The sequence below is a fragment of the Vulpes lagopus genome, chromosome 12 (genome assembly GCF_018345385.1).
Source record: "Vulpes lagopus strain Blue_001 chromosome 12, ASM1834538v1, whole genome shotgun sequence".
Classification (NCBI taxonomy): Eukaryota; Metazoa; Chordata; class Mammalia; order Carnivora; family Canidae; genus Vulpes; species Vulpes lagopus.
The window spans coordinates 4,593,671-4,613,056 of record NC_054835.1 but is presented as its reverse complement, the minus strand read 5'-3'; positions in this window follow the sequence as shown (position 1 = coordinate 4,613,056).

Sequence of the window (19,386 nt, the reverse complement as noted above, 5' to 3'; positions counted from 1 at the left end):
TGCCTGTGGAGAGCTCACAGAGCCCCTGAACCACGTGGAGGTCAAAAAAAGAGGGATGATTGAGGAGAGGCCCAAGCTGGGGTCCTGCTGACCCAGGGCTGAGAGTGGGTTCTCACTTTCCCATCCGGGGTTTTCTAAGGCTAGTGAGAAGGACGTGGCAGAGAACAGGATTTTAGGCAGCGTTTTGTTGGTGAGATACAGTGTAGTGGCTCTGAGGCCTTGTGCTGGTACATGCCTGTGTGCAGTGTGGAGGACTTCCCAGCCCCGGGGCGGAGTCCTTCTATCCTCCTGCGGCCCAATCCCACCTCAACCAGCTAGTGGGGTCTCTGGCTACAGGCCTATGACTTTTCAAGTGCAAAGTGTGGGACATTAGTCATGGAATTCCTCCCTGGCGGGTTAAGAGCTCAGGCTCAGATCTAAAGCCTTCTGTCTGTCCTCAGGACAGGAGAGGACAGTGCCCTGGCCAGGTGGCTCACAGCTAAGGTCTTCCACTGGCCAGGCAGTACATTGGAGTGGTCAAGAGCAGGTCTTGGGGAGTCACCAAGGTCTAGTTCAGGATCTGGCTATGGGACTCTGGAAAGTGCTGCCCTCTGTCTGTGCCTCAGCTTCCTCATCTGTAAAGGGGGCAGAGTAGTAGCATCTATCCCACAGGATTGTTGAGATGGTGAAATATAAGTGCTTACCATGGTGCCTGGCACATAGTAGGCCTCTATAAATATTTGGCAAATAATTGGATAAAAGGAGTCCCTGGGACTTGGGAAGATCACAGCTGCCTCCTCCCCTCCCTATCAGGACCTGAGATGGAAAGACACATGCTGAGCTCAGCCATTTGTTTTTCTTTAGGGCAGGCAAAACTCAGATCCAGACAGCTGTGGGCTGGGTGCAGGAGGCTTGTGGGGGGGGTGCCCCAGGGGGGTGCCCCAATGTCCAGCACAGACAGCCTCAGGCTTCTCTGATTGCCCTGGCTATGAATCCTGGGTCTGAAAGTTGCTTTGGAAGGCAACAGAATTAGGGGTTTCAGCCTAGTGCATCAAAACTGACCAGGTGGGAGGGACTCTCGAGGTGCCATTTATATTTATTTTTTAAAAGGCACTTTCCTGAAGCATCTTTGCATTTCTTGCCAAATGGATGGGCTGAGTTATTTCAGCAACCCATCTAGAACTAGGGGCTTCCCCTACCAAGAACCTGAGCCAGAACAAAGAAAAAGCCAAGAACTGTATATGAAGCCATAAAAGTCCCATTAGGACACTAAGAATAACTTTCAGAAAAACATTTTATATGAATTGGACACAAATTCACAAAAGCAAAAAAAAAAAGTTCATTCGTCTCCACCCTGAGGGTCTCTAGCTGGGAAGGGGGCTGGGTGTGATGCTGAGGCCAGCACCCATCCTATTTGATCTTTATCTTAAATCCACTTCAAAACGCTGGGGATTGGCGGAGTTGGAGGTTTGCCCCTTCCTGTAATTATTTGGTGTCTAGTAAAGTTTTTATGAGTGTCTGTGCAAATAAATGCATTTGATGTGCATTTGTTTTGGCGAGTGCCGCTTTATATAGGAGGCGTGTGCGTCTTCTGTTGGCCCTCAGAAAAGAAAAGAATGAGAGTGGAAATAAAAATAAAACTAAGATATCCGGAGCAGGCAGAGGGGCGGAGCGGGGGCAGTCCCACCGCCAACCCTCTCACACCAGGGCTTGTGGGCGCCAGGGATGCTGCCAGTTGAGTTTGCTGCCACTCAGGACTGGGAGCTGCTCAGGGCTGGTGGCAGGCTTTGTGAAATCCAGATTCTAGAAAGGTGTTCTTGGAAACAGAACTATGCCTGCCTTTTGGTTACTGTGCCCTGGGTATTCTTAATGAAGTGAGATGGATAATAAATAAAGGTGGTCTTGGGGTGTCGCTTTATCATTGAAGTGACAGACTATGCCTATTTCTCTAGAATTTGAGCTCAGCAGGATCTGGCCAAACAGGCAGATTGAACAGAGATGTGGCTTCCCGCTCTGTTGAGGCAGCTGGGGCGGGGCAGAATAGGCGGTCCTCCTGGGTGTCTGGGAAAGCAGAAGTGCTCCATAAGGGCGAGGACTCAGTTCAGGGTGTCAGGGGCTAAGAGCGTCCATGCTCTGCTGGTGTGCAGGATGCAGCCTGCAGGTGCATTCAGCTTGGGCCCATACTATCTCTCTTCCCAGGACTGCAGCCTTGATTTATTTGTTCTAAAATTATTTTAGCATTTTTATTGAAGTATAATATCCACATAGAGAAGTGCGCAAAGCATAAAATTACTAAGGGGACACACTCATGTTCCCAATACCCAGATCAAGAGAATATTTCCAGCTCTCCAGAATCTCTCCTTGTGCTCCCTCCCAGGGCACTACCCATCCCTCTTCCAAGGAAAGCACTATCCTGATTTCCAGCACCATACATGAGTTTTGCCTTATTTTTGAACTATATATAAGTGGAATCATACAGGATATACTCCTTATCATATCATGAGATTTTTGGGTGAAAATATAGATTTTTCTGCTGAAAAATCAGAGGTGTGATCATGTTGGACCCTCATTCCAGCAGGGTGATTGATAATCTAGAGCTGAATTATGTCTTTCCCCCTTCCCCCCAATCTTTCCCTCCCCCTGGTACAGGACACCCACCCTCTTCTGTTTAGCAGTGGTAACTCCTGATGTAAGCTCCTTCCCCATCTTCAACACCTCCTCAAAAGGAATCACTGTATACACACTGAGGAAGTACATCCAGAATCTTCTCTCATCCCAGTCCCTCATCTGTGTTCAATACTCTCTGAGGTAGAAGTCCTGAGACCTCTTAACAGGTGAGGAGATCTTCTGCAGAGAGGTAAAGTCACTTGCCCGGGGTCACACAGCCTTTCAGTGTCAGATTCTGGATTCAGACCTGGACTGGCTGGACTCCAAACCCCAGGCTCTTGTCACCTCCCCACACAGCTCCCTTGGGCATCCAGGCCCAGGCGTGAACAATTCCCTCCTGCCTCCTTCCAGCAGGGAGGAAGCTGGACTTTTTCCAAAGGAAACGCTGGGAAACACAAAACCCAAAACAGAAAACAGGGCAGGGATGGTTCCCAGGCCCCGGCAGCCTAACCTCGGGTGATGCAAGTTTCATCTGGGATGGGCTGGTCTGGACTGGTGCGGCCTCCCCAGATGCATCAAGGAAGGGTGGTGTCATGCCATCCGCTGAGAATGTACCACATGCCAGGCGCTTCCCATGTGTGGTTCCTGAATACTCACAGTGCGCCCCACTTCACAGATGAGAAAACTGAGCTTCATAGAGGTCATATGTCTTGCCTTAAACCACAGGTGGACGAGTGGCCATATTGGGTTTTGAATGCATTAATTGTGACTTCAGTGTCTTTGCTCTGTGCCACACTGGTCCTATTCTGATTCAATGGAGCCAAGTGGCTCAGCCACTTTCACTCTCCTGTTATGATGGAGGTGTAATCAGGTGCTTCCTCTTGGGTGAGCAAAGATTCTGGAGTCTGGCTGACATGGTTTGGAGTTTAGTTTGAGTAGCCACGTGGTGGTTCTCAGGGCCTCAGTTTCTTTAGCTAGAAAATAGGGATGATATTACTACTTCCCACTACTATTTGGAGGTTCAACAAGGTCTGTGGGCTTTTGAATCTGGAAGAATTGGCAGTGACCTGATAGAGAGGGCGAGAGGGTCATTGGTGTGCAAAGGTCCTGAGGCAGGAAAGAACTTGCTCTATTGGAAGCATGTATGGCTATGTTAGAACAAGGATGTGGCTACAGGTGTGGGCAGGAGGCTGACCACGTGGCATTGTTGGTCATGAAGAAGAGAATAAGCTAGAACCTGAGGGCTGTGGGGAGCCACAGGAGGGTTTCAACAGCACCGTGCCATGGCCAAGTTTGATTTCTTTTAGGAAGATCTCTCTGACTGTGGTAAGGCCTCCGGCAGGAGGCCAAGTGACCAGGCCTTTGGGTCTCAATATCCCTTTTGTATGGAATGAGGCTGGGCGGTCCGCAGAGCAGACCTTACCCTCTAATTTCCCATAGAGGTTGTGTTTCCAGATTCAGGGTTTCATGTTACACGGTTATTCTTTCTGGAATGTGTCCCCCGAGCAACCCCGCTGGACCCTCCGTAGAAGGAGGGGCTCTCCTCAGTGCGATATGCACATTTATGCAAAGAAGTAGAGCATCCCAGTCCCAGGGCTTGGCAGTATCTGATCCAGAGACATTTCAGCAAGCAACAGACAGAACGGTGCTCAGGAATTGGGATAAGCTGCAAGCATCAACAATACTAATAGTAGCGACGATACTAACGCATCTTTATTGATGACTTGTGATACCAGGCCCTTGGTGAAGCCTGCAAGATCTGTGATCTTATAGAGTTCTAAAGCCTGTGAGGTAGCTGGCATCAATGCCCATTGTGCAGATGGGGAAAGCGAGGCTCAGAGAGGGGGAAATGCCTGGCTCAAGGTCATTAAATGGCAAAGCCAGGCCAGTAGCTACTGCCCTTATGCTCTCACGTGTGGTACTGAGCAGCCTCAGAAGGGTGGTGAGCTGGGCGTGCTGTTGAGCTCTGTGGGATTCAGGTAGTCTTGCAACTGTTCCCAGCACACAGAGGAGGCAGAAAATTTGGTCCCCGCGTCCGGACTTCCATCTACACATCAGCCCACACAATCTGCCTGGCAGAGTTATTCTCCCTGGAAGAGCTTTTCCAAACCCAGGAAAAGCTTCCAAGTCTAGGATCCTCCCAGTGGCCTCTAAGGCCTCCTGGCCCATGTCCACTTCTCTGGCCTCATCTCCACCTCCTTCCCCCTTACTCCCTGTGTCACTCACAGAGCAATTGTGCTTACTTTAGCTTTTCAAGCAGCGCATACTCTCTCCTGCTTGCAGTGTGTGATCAGGCTGTTTCTTCCCTTTGCCTGGAAGGCTGTCTTTGCTCCTTTTCCCTAGCTTACTCCTATTCATCCTTCTCACCTCAGTGTAAACATCACTGCCTCCCAGAAGGCTTCTTTTGCCCTCTGGACCAGCTTCGGTCCCCCTCAGTGTTTACAGCAGCACGTGTGGCTCCTTCAGGATAAGATGGAAGCTCCCCACCCCCACCCCCCACAGTCTCAAGGAGAAACCCAGGAAGTATCAGAGAGGAGTGATGGGGAGGGTAGCACTCAGTGTCAAAGCAATGGAAGGGATTCTACAAGACACAGAGGGGACAAGTGCCCTTGAAATATAACGTGGTCCACATTGTGCTCATTTGATGGTTGGGGATCTGCCTCTCCCATGTAGAGCAGCTGGGGACTCCAGCCAGGCAAGAAATGGATTCTCATGGCAGAAGATGAATCTGATTGTACTGAATGATCATCTTATTTCCTTCATCCCCCTTACTCCCTTCCCTTCTACCCAGGAGCACTAAGGATAAGATTGAAGATGCGTGGATTCACAGCCCATGCTAGAGAAGATGCAGAGGAAGACTTGGGCCTGCTAGATTCTGGGGGAGGGTGGAACAGTCTGGGGAGACTAAGGCAGCAGAGACTTGGAGACTGGGAGGAGCTAAGAGGCTGGAGGTGGGGATGAGAGAACATGAGGAAAGGAGGGAATGATCTCTGGGGAGTCTTGAAGGCAGCCATAAAGGCAGTTCTGCGGGGGGGGGGGGGGGGGGGGGTGGCTGTGATGGTCTCACAGTGCAAGGGGGCAAGCGGATGCGGCCAGGGCCCTGGTCCCGTTCATAAGCACCCAGTGCCTAGTGGTGACTGTCAGAATTCCACCTTCAAGGCTACCTTGTCTGCCACTTGTGAGCAGAGGACCGGCAGGCCAGCTTCCCATCCTGGGAGCTCACTATGGGGCCAATTGGAAGATGACAGCCCCAAGGGGACCCTGTGAAAGGAAAACTGTTTTCAGAGTGTTGAGATAAAGGAACACATTTAAAAATCTGTTTCCCGGGACACCTGGCTGTCTCAATTGGGAGAACATGCATCTCTTGATCTTGGGATCATGGGATCTTGGGATCCCTGTTGGGTGTCGAGATTACTTGAAAATAAATAAACTTAAAAAAAATTAAAACTTCATTTCCAGCCATTTCTTTTAAAAATATTAAAAAGTGCACAACAAACACTTTTAGAAGCAGGCTCCCTATGGGGACTCCAGGATCACGACCTGAGCTGGAGGCAGATGCTCAACCACTGAGCAACCCAAGCATCCCTATATTATCTCTTTTTAACCCATCTGTCAGGTTAAATGAGCCTTTTATTTTTTTAAAACATTTTTTTAATCTTTATTTATTTATGATAGTCACAGAGAGAGAGAGAGAGGCAGAGACACAGGCAGAGGGAGAAGCAGGCTCCATGCACCGGGAGCCCGATGTGGGATTCGATCCCGGGTCTCCAGGATCAAGCCCTGGGCCAAAGGCAGGCGCCAAACCACTGCGCCACCCAGGGATCCCAAACATGAGCCTTTTAGATACCAAATACTCTCTGCATTTATGAAGAATCCCACTGGGGAGTAGGGCAGGCTTTGTGAGAGTCTTGAGGCCTGAATGCTGGGTTCTAGGCTGTAGGGGAGCCCAGAATGTTGGAGAGGGCCAGGCTGTCCCAAGGAGAGCCTGGCTGGGAGAAACAGTCCTGATGCCAGAGGATTCCACATATGCCCTGAGCATGTGAGAAGAGATGCGAAGGGATGAGAAGCACCCTCATATTTCTTTAGTGGGAAGATATACCCCAAATGTATTTGGCCAGTTTGAGTATATAAACTGAAGATGCTGAAACTGTCACATGCCTACTTAAAATATTACATTTACAAGGTGGGTATTACCTGCAAAATTACAATCACAATTTTTTTTAAAGATTTTATTTATTTATTCATGAGAGACACAGAGAGAGAGGCAGAGACACAGACAGAGGGAGAAACAGGCTTCCCCCAGGGAGCCTGATGTGGGACTCGATCCCAGGACCCTAGGACCATGTCCTGGGCTGAAGGCAGGCACTTAACCGCTGAGCCACCCAGGCATCCCAATCACAATTTTTATTATACTTTTAGATATTTATATCAGTAACCTGACAGATGGGTTAAAAAGAGATAATATAGGGATGCTTGGGTTGCTCAGTGGTTGAGCATCTGCCTCCAGCTCAGGTCGTGATCCTGGAGTCCCCATAGGGAGCCTGCTTCTTCCTCTGCCTGTGTCTCTGCCTCTCTCTGTGTGTCTCTCATGAATAAATAAATAAAATATTTTTTAAAAAGAGAGAGAGAAAGAAAGATAATGCATAGGGGATGCCTGGATGGCTCAGTCTATTGAGCATCTGACTCTTGATTTTGGCTCAGGTCATGATCTCAGGGTCATGAGACTGAGCTTCATATTGGGCATGGAGACTGCTTAAGAGTCTCTCTCTCCCTCACCCTCTGCCTCCTGCCTTAAAACAAAAAGAGAAAAAGATAATAATTATAAATAAATTATTTTTCTTGTAATTTCTGAGACAGTTTAGTTTCAAGCTCTTGTATTTTTTCCTTTTTATTATTTTTGTGATAAGATACACATAACATTTACTATCTTAACCTTTTTTTAAAAAGTAGGCTCCACACCCAGTGCAGAACCCAGTGTGGGGCTTGAACTCAGGACCCTGAGATCAAGACCTGAGCTGAGGTCAAGAGTCCAACACTCAGCCAACTGAGCCCCTCAGGTGCTCCCCACTTAACTATTTTTAAACATACAGTTTGGTGGCATTAAGTAGAGTCATATTTGTTGAGCATTAATCACTATCATCCAACTCCAGAGCTCTAAGCATCTTGCAAAACTGAAATCATATTCCCATTAAACACTAACTCCCTATCCTCTCCTCTTCCCAGCCCCTGGAAACCACTTCATTCTACTTCTGTCTCTATGAGTTTGACTACTCTAGATATCTCAAATAGGTGGAATCATGCATATTTGTTCACTTGTGACTGGCTTATTTCACTTAGCATTATGTCCTCGAGGTTCATCTATGTTATAGCATGTGTTGGAATTTCCTTACTTTTAAAGATTGAATAATATTCCACTGTACATATATACCACATTCTGTTTTTCCATTTATCTGTTGATGGACACTTGAGTTGCTTCTATCCCTTGGCTATGGTGAATAAGACTACTATGAATATGAGTATACAGATATTTCTTCGAATCCCTGCTTTCTATTTATTCATGAGAGACAGAGACAGAGAGACAGAGACAGAGACAGAGACACAGGCAGAGGGAGGAGCAGGCTCCATGCAGGGAGCCCGATGTGGGATTCGATCCTGGGTCTCCAGGATCATGCCCTGGGCCGAAGGTGGCGCCAAATCGCTGAGCCACCTGGGCTGCCCTGCTTTCTATTCTTTTAGATATATACCCAGAAGTGGGATCGCTGGATCATATGGCAGTTGTATTTCAATTTTTTGAAGAACCACCATACTGTGTTTCATTGTGTCTGCACCAGTTTACTTTCCCACCAGCAGGTCACAGGAGTTCCAATTTCTCCATGTCCTCTTATTTTTTTACTGGTAGCATCCTAATGAGCATGAGGAGGTATCTCATTGCAGTTTTGATTTGCATTACCCTAATGAATAGTGAAGCAAGGCATATTTTCATGTGTTCACTGGCCATTTGTGTATCTTCTTTGGAAAGATGTCTGTTCAAGTCTTTTGCCCATGTTTGGTGCTTTGTGTTGTTGGGTTGTAAGAATTCTTTATATATTCTGGATATTAACCTCTTATTGGGTCTATGATTTGCAAATATTGTCTCCCATACAGTTGGGTTGCCTTTTCATTCTGTTGATTGTGCCCTGTGATGAACATAAGTTGTTTTGTTTTGTTTTTAAGATGTTATCTAATCATTCGACAGAGCGAGAGAGCGCATGAGTGTGGATAGGAGCAGAGGGATAAGCAAACCCCCCACTGAGGGGCTTGAAACCAGAATCCTGGGATCATAACCTGAACCGAAGGCAGACTCCTAACCAACTAAATGAGCCATCCAGGCACCCCTGAGCAGACGTTTTTAATCTTCAAATCCAATGTATCTATTTTTGCTTGTGTTGCCTGTGCTTCACCTGCATTTTTGAATCTGTGTCCTTTGTCTTGACTAAACCACTTTTCAAGATGCCCAGCATCATTTTGCATTTTGTCATCAGCGTCCACTTCTAAGTTGCTTGTCATACAAAATCACATGTGGTGCTCTAATTGTCCCTCACCACAGATACCTATTTGCCAAACATTATGCCACAGGTTATATACTTACTCTGCTTGTTGGCATAAATTCATAATCTGTACAGCTTCTATAATGCATTTATAAAGTGGACTGTAAAAGGCTTGTTTGAAACAGCATCCAGTCCCTGTGTGTGCAAGGCCACACTCCCAGGAGAGATTCTAAAGCTACACAAAATTACTTTATCTCTTTTAGCCCATTTGTCAGGTTACTGTGATTAACATCCAAAATGAGCATGAATTGAGGTCATTTCAGAATAATGCATCTTTCCCAAACAGCATTGCATTGGTCAAAATGAAATAATTGAGAAAGTGCTCCATAACACAGCATACCCTGTAAGGAAGCAAATATAAGGAATAATTTTGGGGGAAAACCCTACTTTATATTTTGGCTATCTAATAATTAATATATAATAACAGCAGCAGGAGTAGGAGCAGCAGTGACCACCATGTATTGAGTACCGCTCCAGCCTGGCTGAGCTCAGTACACCACCATTCTTAATGCTGAATCCATATGACAGCCTATGAGGAAGGTACTCAGATTGTTCTCAATCCACAGGTGGGGAAACTGAGGCTCAGAAAGGTGAAGGCACATGCTGGGAGAGCTGAGATTTTAATCCATGTCTTTCAGAGCCCAGACTCTTAATCATTACATGAGCCTGCTTTCATCCACCTGGCTTGTATCTGTCTGTGAGCACCCAGTGCTGCACATGACCCAGAGAGGAGCCCGCCCTGAAATGTTGGGTTTATAATGTTCCTACCTCGCTCATGAAAGTTGGCTGCAAACTCAGCTTGGTTCCCTCTACCCAGTGGTTGGTGCTTATTCCCAGGGTGCAGCTGATATGCGGAGAGGGCATCACCCATGTCCCCTCCTGCTCAGGCAGGTTAACACCAACTCACCATAAGGTACTTAGAAGAAAGAAAGAGTATTGGAAAGTGAATAGCCATTCAGGCCACATTTACACAGAGGTGACCACATAAAAACATCAGAGACACAAGAGATCCTGCTTCTGCCTTGGTAAAAAGTGCTTTTATTTTTTATTTTTGATAAGGTTTTTTATTCTGGAAAATTTCAAACATAAATAAAAGTAGAGAGTATAATGTACCAATGGATTGTTTGGCAAATCTTGGACTCTCTAATATTTCAATCATAACTATTTTGGTTTATCTTTTCAAATGATAAGGATGCCTTTTTTCTTTTTAAAGATGTTATTTATTTATCTGAGAGAGAGCAGAGCAAGAAAGAGAGAGCATGAGCTGAGGGGCAGAGGAAGAGGGCCAAGCAGACTCCCCACTGAGCAGGGAGCCCAATGCAGGACTCGATATCAGGACCCTGAGATCGTGACCCGAGCCCAAGGCAGATGCTTAACCCACTGAACCACTTAGCCACTCCTAATAAGGATGTCTTTTTTTAAAAAAAGCTGGCAGCCATAATGCCATTATCACACCTGTAGAAATTATCATCTCACATACCTAGTCAATGTTTACATTTCCCTGATTGTCTCGTAAATGTTTTTATGCCTTACAGAAAAGACCATACATGTCTCTTAAGCCTCTTTCAATCTGTAGTCTCCCCTCCCCCTCCCTACCACCCTCCTTCTCTTTCTCTCCCTCCTTCCTTCTGTCCACACCTCTCCACCTTGGAGGTTTTTTTTTTTTTTTAAGACTTTATTTATTCATGAGAGACACACAGAGAGAAGCAGAGACACAGGCAGAGGGCTCCCCTATGGGGAGTCTGCTGTGGGACTTGATCTCAGGACCCCGGATCATGACCCAAGCCAAAGGCAGATGCTCAACCACTGAACCACCCAGGTGTCCCTGGAGTTATTTTTTTGTTAATTGAGTTTTAAACGTATCACGATGAACAGAGGGATTTAATGTTATTTGCTGTTTTTTTTTAATCCTCTGCAATTATTGTTCCTATTGATGCTCAAATGATCTCATGTGGCCAGAAAGAGCCTCATAGGTTGGCCCCCGAGGACTTCTGACCCCAGAAGACTTTGATAACTTCCTTGCTTTTTGGAATAACAAGATGCCCTAGACTCATCTTGTATATATTCTGCCTGGAAGCCGCTATTTCTCCAAGAAACCAGGGTTTCTTGGAGTGGGGGGTGGTATGTAGAGACCACAGTGGAGGTTTAAGTAATGCTCATTGCTAGCAGGTTGGTCACTATTTCTGGGTATTTTTAGTGGATGGAGCTAGGGAATACAGTTTTTTTTTTTTTAAAGATAAAATATTTCGTGAGTCATAGTTGTCAAAACATGAAAGCAACCAAGGTGCCCTTCAGTAGGTGAACAGATAAGCTATGATATATCCACACAGTGGAATGTTATTCAGTGCTAAAAAGAAAAGTGATATCAAGGCATGAAAAGACATAGAGAAACCTGAAATATATATTGCTAGGTGACAGAAGCCAATCTGAAAAGGCCACATACTGTATGACTTCAGGTATATGACATTCTTGAAAAGGCAAAGCTATGAAGACAATAAAAAGATCAGTGGCTGCCAGCAGTTGGAAGGTGGGAAGAGGAAGAGATGAATAAGGCAGAGCACAGAGGATTTTTATTTTTTTTAAAGACTTTATTTATTTATTTATTTATTTATTTATTTATAGATTGAGAGAGACAGAGGCAGAGCACGGTGGGGATGGGCAAAAGGAGATGGAGAAAGAATCTCAAGCAGACTCCACGATGAGCGCAGAGCCTGATGTCGGGGCCCAATCTCATGACCTGGAGATCATGAGATCCTGGAGACCACAGGAGCTGAAATCACGAATCAGATGCTTAACCAACTGCGCTACCCAGGCACCCCAAGCACAGAGGATTTTTATGGCATGGAAACTATTCTGTACCATGCTAGAGTGGTGGATACATGTCATTCTACGTTTGTCCAAACCCACAGGAGGTACAACACAAAGATGTGAAGCCTGATGTAAACGATGGACTTTAGTTAATGATAATGTATCAATATTGGCTTATCAGTTGTAACAAATGTATCCCAGTAAGGCAAGATGTTAATAAAAGGGGAAACTAGGGGGATAGAGGGAGAGGAAGGGCATATGGGAACTCTCTGTCCTTCCTGTAAACCTAAAACTGCTCAAAAAAATAAAGTATACTTATTTAAAAATGTCTCATGGGTTCATAGTGATACTTCAAATTCAGGACTATAGTGTTTCCACTTAGCCTCATCCATTTATTTGATTTTATTATTTTTAAAAAGATTTTATTTATTTATTCATTCATGAGAGACACACAGAGAGAGGCAGAGACAAAGGCAGAGGGAGAAGCAGGCTCTCCTGCTCCCCAGGGAGCCTGATGTGGATCTTGATCCCAGGACCCCAGGATCACGACTTGAGCCAAAGGCAGAGGTTCAACCACTGAGCCACCCAGGTGTCCCTAGCTTCATCTATTTTAAATCTGTATATCCTTTCCTGCATGCTGGGTGTCCTTTTCTCCAGTTCCCAGTGAAAGATATACTTACTTGCTGAGCCCCACTTCCACATAATGTTCTCCGATAAGAACATCAATAGCACCAACAATGTAATTATTGAGTCTTTTTTTCTTTTGCAGTTTACTTATTTATTTTTGCTTTGCCTTTAGGAAATACCTTATTAGGGATAGACAGTTAAAATTACTGTGCGTTAGTCATGGAGTGATTCCTCAGCATGTGGTTATCACAACTTACTATAAGTTAGCTTTTTGTTTGTTTGTTTTGCTTTTTATATCTGGAATTATTTTTGAAACAGTTGACATTATTTTATGATTGTGTGAAATATTTGCCTGGTTTCCAAGTCAGGTCTACAAAACATGGGCTATTAGAAACAACCTGACTTCTGTTTCTGCCCATCAACCCTGTTTCCTTCCTCTACCTTTCAGTAACTTTTGCTGCTTCAACTTTTTGGTTTTTCCTTTCATTTTAAAATATAATGCCCCTTCTTAGATAAGTAGAAGTCTAGTCTGCACACTTTTCTCCAAATTTTAGACCAAATTTCTTTCTAGTCAAGCTCCAGATAGTTGCAGAGGAAGGCCTGACTCCAGACTTGGTACACCATCATAATCTACCCGATTTGAAATAAAGTATTTCTTTTCTTTGTTGAGGGCCTAGTACTACTTCTCAGTCATTGTATAGAAGACTTTTCACATGCTAACTGAGCCTTCAGACAGCCCTATGAGGTAGGAATTATCCCCCCCCCCCCATTTTGCAGAAGCCAAAACAGGAATTCAGTGAGCTGGGATTTGAACTCGGGTCTCCCTGATTCTACCCATTGGTTCACAAGTATTTCTGCAGCCCCTAACTATTTTGGACCCCATCCCAGGAACTGGGAAACAGAGATGAACCACAATTGTGGTATAGGACTGTCTGTCTGTTCAGTTGTTGGTCCACCTGCTGCCCTGGGAGCTCCTTAAGGGAATCTGCATCTGGTCCACTCTGAGCATGAGCCCAGTTCAGTAAAACCAGTGGGTGTTTGTTGAAGGAATAAATAAATGAAGAAAGAAAATTAAAAGAAAAACAAAACTTGAGGTTGTTATGGAAATCTAATGCCTCTTATACTCAGAAACCTTTGAAAAAATAAATAATTTCTAAATTATGGATATAATCTACTTCATTTTGGAAAATTTGGAACATATAGAAAAGCTCAAATGAGAAAATAAAAATAATCCATAGTACTAGTGCCCAGAGTTAGCCTTTTTGTTTATTACTTTGGTCTTTTTTAATGTATGGATATCTTTTTGAAAGAAACAACATTAAAAAAAAGAAAGAAACAACATTTAGATCCATATATATATATATATGTATATATATATATATATTATTTGCATTTAAAATGCAAAAAAGTTTGCATTTAAGTAAATCACTAACAATGTATCATGAACATTCTCCTAATTGAACATCCTTTTAAACCTAAGTGTCTACTTAGAGGTTGGATTTATTTTTACCAGTGATGATTTTCTTTACTATACACAATAATTATAAATTCAAGATTAAGGCTGAAATCACAACAAGAATATTTAGCAGGTTTCTAGGCTGTGCACTGTGCACTAGGCTCAGCCTCAGCTGCACAATCTTTCCCTGGCCAATGCCCAGGGAAATGCCATGAGGATGTTAGCTGCTGATGAGGCATCCGTCTTATCTGACTCCTTTAACACTTGGAGTTAAATTATCATTTGTGTTTTACAGTTCCAATCTTTGTAGGTATCACTAAAATTCTCTCTTGGCTGCAGAGGAACTATGATAGGCATCAGAACATGTGATTAAAGGCTGGCTCTGGAGTCAGACTCAATCTAAGCCTGGCTGCACCCGAGATGGCTGTGTGACCTTGGGAAGGAACTTCCTTTCTCTATGCTTCTGTTCCCTCTTTTTAAAAGAAAGATTTATTTATTTAATGATGGGGTGAGGTGGCAGGCAGAGGGAGAGGGAGAGAGAATCTCAAGCAGACTTGTACTGAGCGTGGAGCTCAATGCCAGGCTCAATCTGGACCTGATCACCATCTGAGCTGACGAAACCAAGAGTGGGAGGCTTAATGACTGCGCCACCTAGGCATCCCTCAGTTCCCTCACTCTTTTTTTTTTTTTAAGATTTTATTTATTAAAAAAAAAAGATTTTATTTATTTATTCATGAAAGACAGAGAGAGAGAGAGGCAGAGACATAGGCAGAAGGAGAAGCAGGCCCCCCGCCCCGGGGAGCCTGATGCGGGACTCGATCTCGGGACTCTGGGACCACGTTTTGGGCCGAAGGCAGGCGCTAAACCACTGAGCCACCCAGGGATCCCCAGTTCCCTCATTCTTAACACAAGATAGCAACTGTTCCCACCTCCACAGGTGGTCATGAGGAATCAAAGGCAAAATGCCTGTCATATGATAAGCCGCTAATAAATATCAGATAGTGTTATTATAACTTATATGTTTGGAGCATCTTCTCTTTTTTTCTGAATTGCACTTGCCATTTGTGGCTGTCAGGGCTACTCTGGGCAACTTTTCTTGATGGAAAGATAGGAAGCATCTGGATGGTCACCATCTTGGAAGGAAGCATTAGCACCAGCATTTCAGGTGTGCTCTGACCCCATCTGCACCTTACACAGCCAGGTAGCCTGAAACCACTGATGGGGGCTAATGATTTCATTTTGTTTCTGAATTAATCAAAATAATGTATAAAGCCATCATGGAAAGCAATAACATGTAATAAATAAGTTTATGGTCTCTCAAGTGAGACAATGAGGGTTCCAACCCCCCCTCCACCCTTACTATCTAGATGACTCTGAACAGACTATTTCCCATCTCTGAACTCCAGCTTCCTCATCAGCAAGTTGGAGATAATTGTGCAGATGATTGTTTTGTCTACCCCTAGCCAGTATCCATTTCTCTGCTTTTGCTTTAGGGTACCAATTCTCGCCGATGCTAGACCACGATTTTACTCCCAGGCTGTGCTTGTTGGGGCACCTGACCTGGGTTTAAGTCAATCAGTGCACCCATCACCTGGCCAGCAACTGGTTGGTAGGTGGTTATGGGACCCAAGCCCAGCCAATGGCCTGCCCTCGGGCTGTGCAAACTGCCTCATTTCCATAGCCCTCTGGTTGTGAGGGTGGGCTGGTCCCTGCTGCAAAGCCTTTTTGCATCTTCATGAGGATGTGCTCCAGAGGAGTAGAGCCAAGAGAAACCAGTTGTGCTGGACAACTTTTGGGCCCTTCATGATGCTAGTCATGTCAAGGTAATGAATTCTCTTTGCTTAAATCAGCTTGAGTTGGGTATTTTGTCCCTTTCAAAGGACAGAATCCTGCCTACAAAGCTACTGTATCTGTGTCCCAAAGTTGTTATGAGGATTAGATGAGGATATGTATAGAAAGCCCTTGATACAGTCCTTGGCACCAAGTATGTGCTAAATAAATGGTAGTTGTTTATATAGTTGCAAGAAAATGCAGATAAAACAAAAAGGAAAATCAAGAGGGAAACGTGCACACTATTCTTTATTTCACCCCTTAGGGATAATCAAGCAAATATTTTGACATTTTCTTCCAGAAAATTTTCCTATATGTATGTATTTAAAAAATCCACAATGAGATTCTCCTCTAATACTGTATCATACCTTATTTCACTCAGATACAAATCAAACACATCATGAAGATATCTCTGCACAATGCTGTCATTCGTGGTGGCTGCATGGCATTTCACGGTTTTGCTGAGTACTCAGATTATCCCTGAGTTATTTTTTTTTTCCCTGAGTTATTTTTGAATAAATGATGCTGTGAAGGCATTCTCCATTATCTGTCCATCAATTGGTCTGTACCTTTGTGCATTTTGTAATTTTCTAATGATCAGTTTCTTTTATTTTTTATTTTATTTTTTTTATTTTATTTTATTTTTTTTAATTTTTTTTTCTTTTATTTTTTAAAAAAAGATTTTATTTTTTCATGAGAGACACAGAAAGAGGCAGAGACACAGGCAGAAGGAGAAGCAGGCTGTCTATGGGGAGCCTGGTGTGGGACTCCATCCCAGGACTCCGGGATCATGCCTGAGCCAATGGCAGATGCTCAACCACTGAGCCACCCAGGTGTACCTCTAATGATCAGTTTCTAAGACTAGGATTGCAAAATCACTTTTACAGATTGAAAAAACTACATTTGTAAGTTTTATTGAAATGCTTGTTTTGAATAAAATACATGTCTCATTTAGTAATTTTAGGCTGCCAAAACAGCATATCAGAGACCGAGTGTCTTATAAACAATATAAATTTATTTCCCACAGTTGTGGAGGCAGAAAAGTCCAAGATCAAGGCACCAGCAGATTTGGTGTCTGGTGAGGACATGCTTCCTGGTTCATAAACCCCTTATCCTCCAAAGGTAGAAGGAGTAGGAAACTCTCTAGGTCTCTCTTATAAGGACACTAATCTATACATGGGCTCCACCTCATGGCCTGATCACCTTCAATAAGCCCCATCTTCAAATATCATCACATTGGGGATTAACTTTCAGCATATGAATATTGAGGGAGGGCACATTCAGTCCATAGCAATACAATATCAAACATTTTTTAAAAGATTTTATTTATTCACTGGAGAGAGACAGAGAGAGCACAAGTAGGATTGGAAGGCAGAGGGAGAGGGAGAAGCAGACTCCCCACCGAGCAGGGAGCCCAATGTGGGGCTCATCCCAGGACCTGGAGACCATGACCTGACCAAACGCAGACACCCAACCATCTGAGCCACCCAGGTGCCCCCAGGATCAAACATTTAAATGCCTGTTACAGACAATAGGGAGTGCAGTTCTGTGGGCTCCAAATACTGCTCTGTAGCAGATAGATTACAGATCATGAATTATCATGATCCTCCTGTAGGAAAGGGACTGTGATCTCCATAACTGAATTAATCAGCCTGTGATGACAATAAGCTGGATCTTGCTAGTTCTGAGCACCAGCCTCTTCACTCAGGAGACCTAGAGCCTTGCAGAACCCCATTTTTGTAGGTATTTCAGGGAGACCCAAGGGATGTGTAACATGTACCCACAGGTTAAGTCCTGGCTGTCATTTTATTTCAAAAGGAAAAACTAGGATTGCATTTGTTTGCAAATGATATGATCATCTATGCAGAAAATCCAAGGTAATTTACAAAAAAACTGCTAAAACTAATAAGTGAGTTTAGTAAGATTTCAAGATATAAGGTCAAAAGACAAAAATCAATTGTATTTCTACAAAGTAGCAATGAACAATCACAAATTAAATTTTTAAAAAAGATTTTATTTATTCATGAGAGACACAGAGAGAAAGGGAGAGAGAGAGAGAGAGGCAGAGACACAGGCAGAGGGAGAAGCAGGCTCCATGCAGGGAGCCTGACGTGGGACTCAATCCCGGGTCTCCAGGATCACACCCTGGGCTGAAGGTGGCGCTAAACCGCTGAACCACCCGGGCTGCTCCACAAATTAAGTTTTTAAAACTGTAATTGAGCTGTAATTCACATAAGTCCCAGTCATCATTTGACAACGCCTCTATCATCCCTCATCTATGCCACTGTCCTGTTGAACAAACTACTGTAACCCCTGGCCATGTCAGGACTCTACCATGGCCCACTGTCCACTCTCCTTGGGGTTTCCCTGAGCCCTCTCTGATGACCCTGGAGGGGAAGGAGAGGTCACTCCTCTGGCTTTTGCTTAGTTAGGGCTGCTTGGGCACAGGAAAGGCTAGGGTTTAGTCAAGAGGGGCTTTCTTCCACACAGCCCCCAGCCTCCTTGGGGAGCAGTCACATTGCACATTGGCAGGAGAGCTGTGTTCACACTCGTGGACTGCCACACTGCCGTCCAGAGCAGCCACATCCTGACTACGCCCACCTCTACTCCTCAAACTCCGGGCAGAGTCTGGCTCTGGCTCCTTTTCTCTCTCAGGGGCCCGCAGGTGTCACTGCTCCTCTCTGACCTCATGCTCCTGTTGCCCGACTCCCTTGTTCCCTCAGGTTGTCACATGTTTGAACCTGCCATGGGTGTCCCTTGCATCCACCCCAGGATGCTGCCTGGTCCTCAGTGGGCACAAATGGCTGCTGAACTTGGATGTGGTGACCCCTTAGCCCCAGTCAGGTGGTCCACTCTGTGACACAGATGCAGAGCTGGAGGTTCAGAGAGCACCTAACCTGCACCTAATGGCAAGTTATGATGGAGGCAGAATTGGTGCCATTTCTCTCTGACACAGAGTTTTATGCTGGTTCTGCTGCGTCTTTCAGGACCAACCATTTCCCACCAGTTTGTTTGTTTGTTTCTTTCTTTTTAAAGACTTTATTTATTAGTTCATGAGAGACACAGGGAGAGGGAGAAGCAGGCTCCATGCAGGGAGTCCAATGCAGGACTTGATCCCAGGACCCCGGGATCACGCCCCAAGGTAGATGCTCAATCACTGAGCCACCCAGGTGCCCCTTGTTGCCAGTTTCTAAAACCCATAGTCTGAGAAGCTCTGAGCAGGGAGGCTGGGGGTGAAGGGTGTCTGGTGAGTGAATGGCATGGAGCTCTGGAAGAAAGACCTAAGCTTTCCCATTCACCTGCCTAGATTCAAGTCCCTGTACACTCTGTCCCCAGGGCCCATCTAGGAGAAGCTTCTCTCCTTTAAGTCCTACTGCCAGACCCAGCTTTCTGCCCTGGGGCTCCTGAGTTTGGAGGCTCTTCACCTGCCTCAGCCCTGGGTAGTGTGGGGATGGGGTTGGATGGGAGGGAGGCTGGGGTTTGACAGGCAGC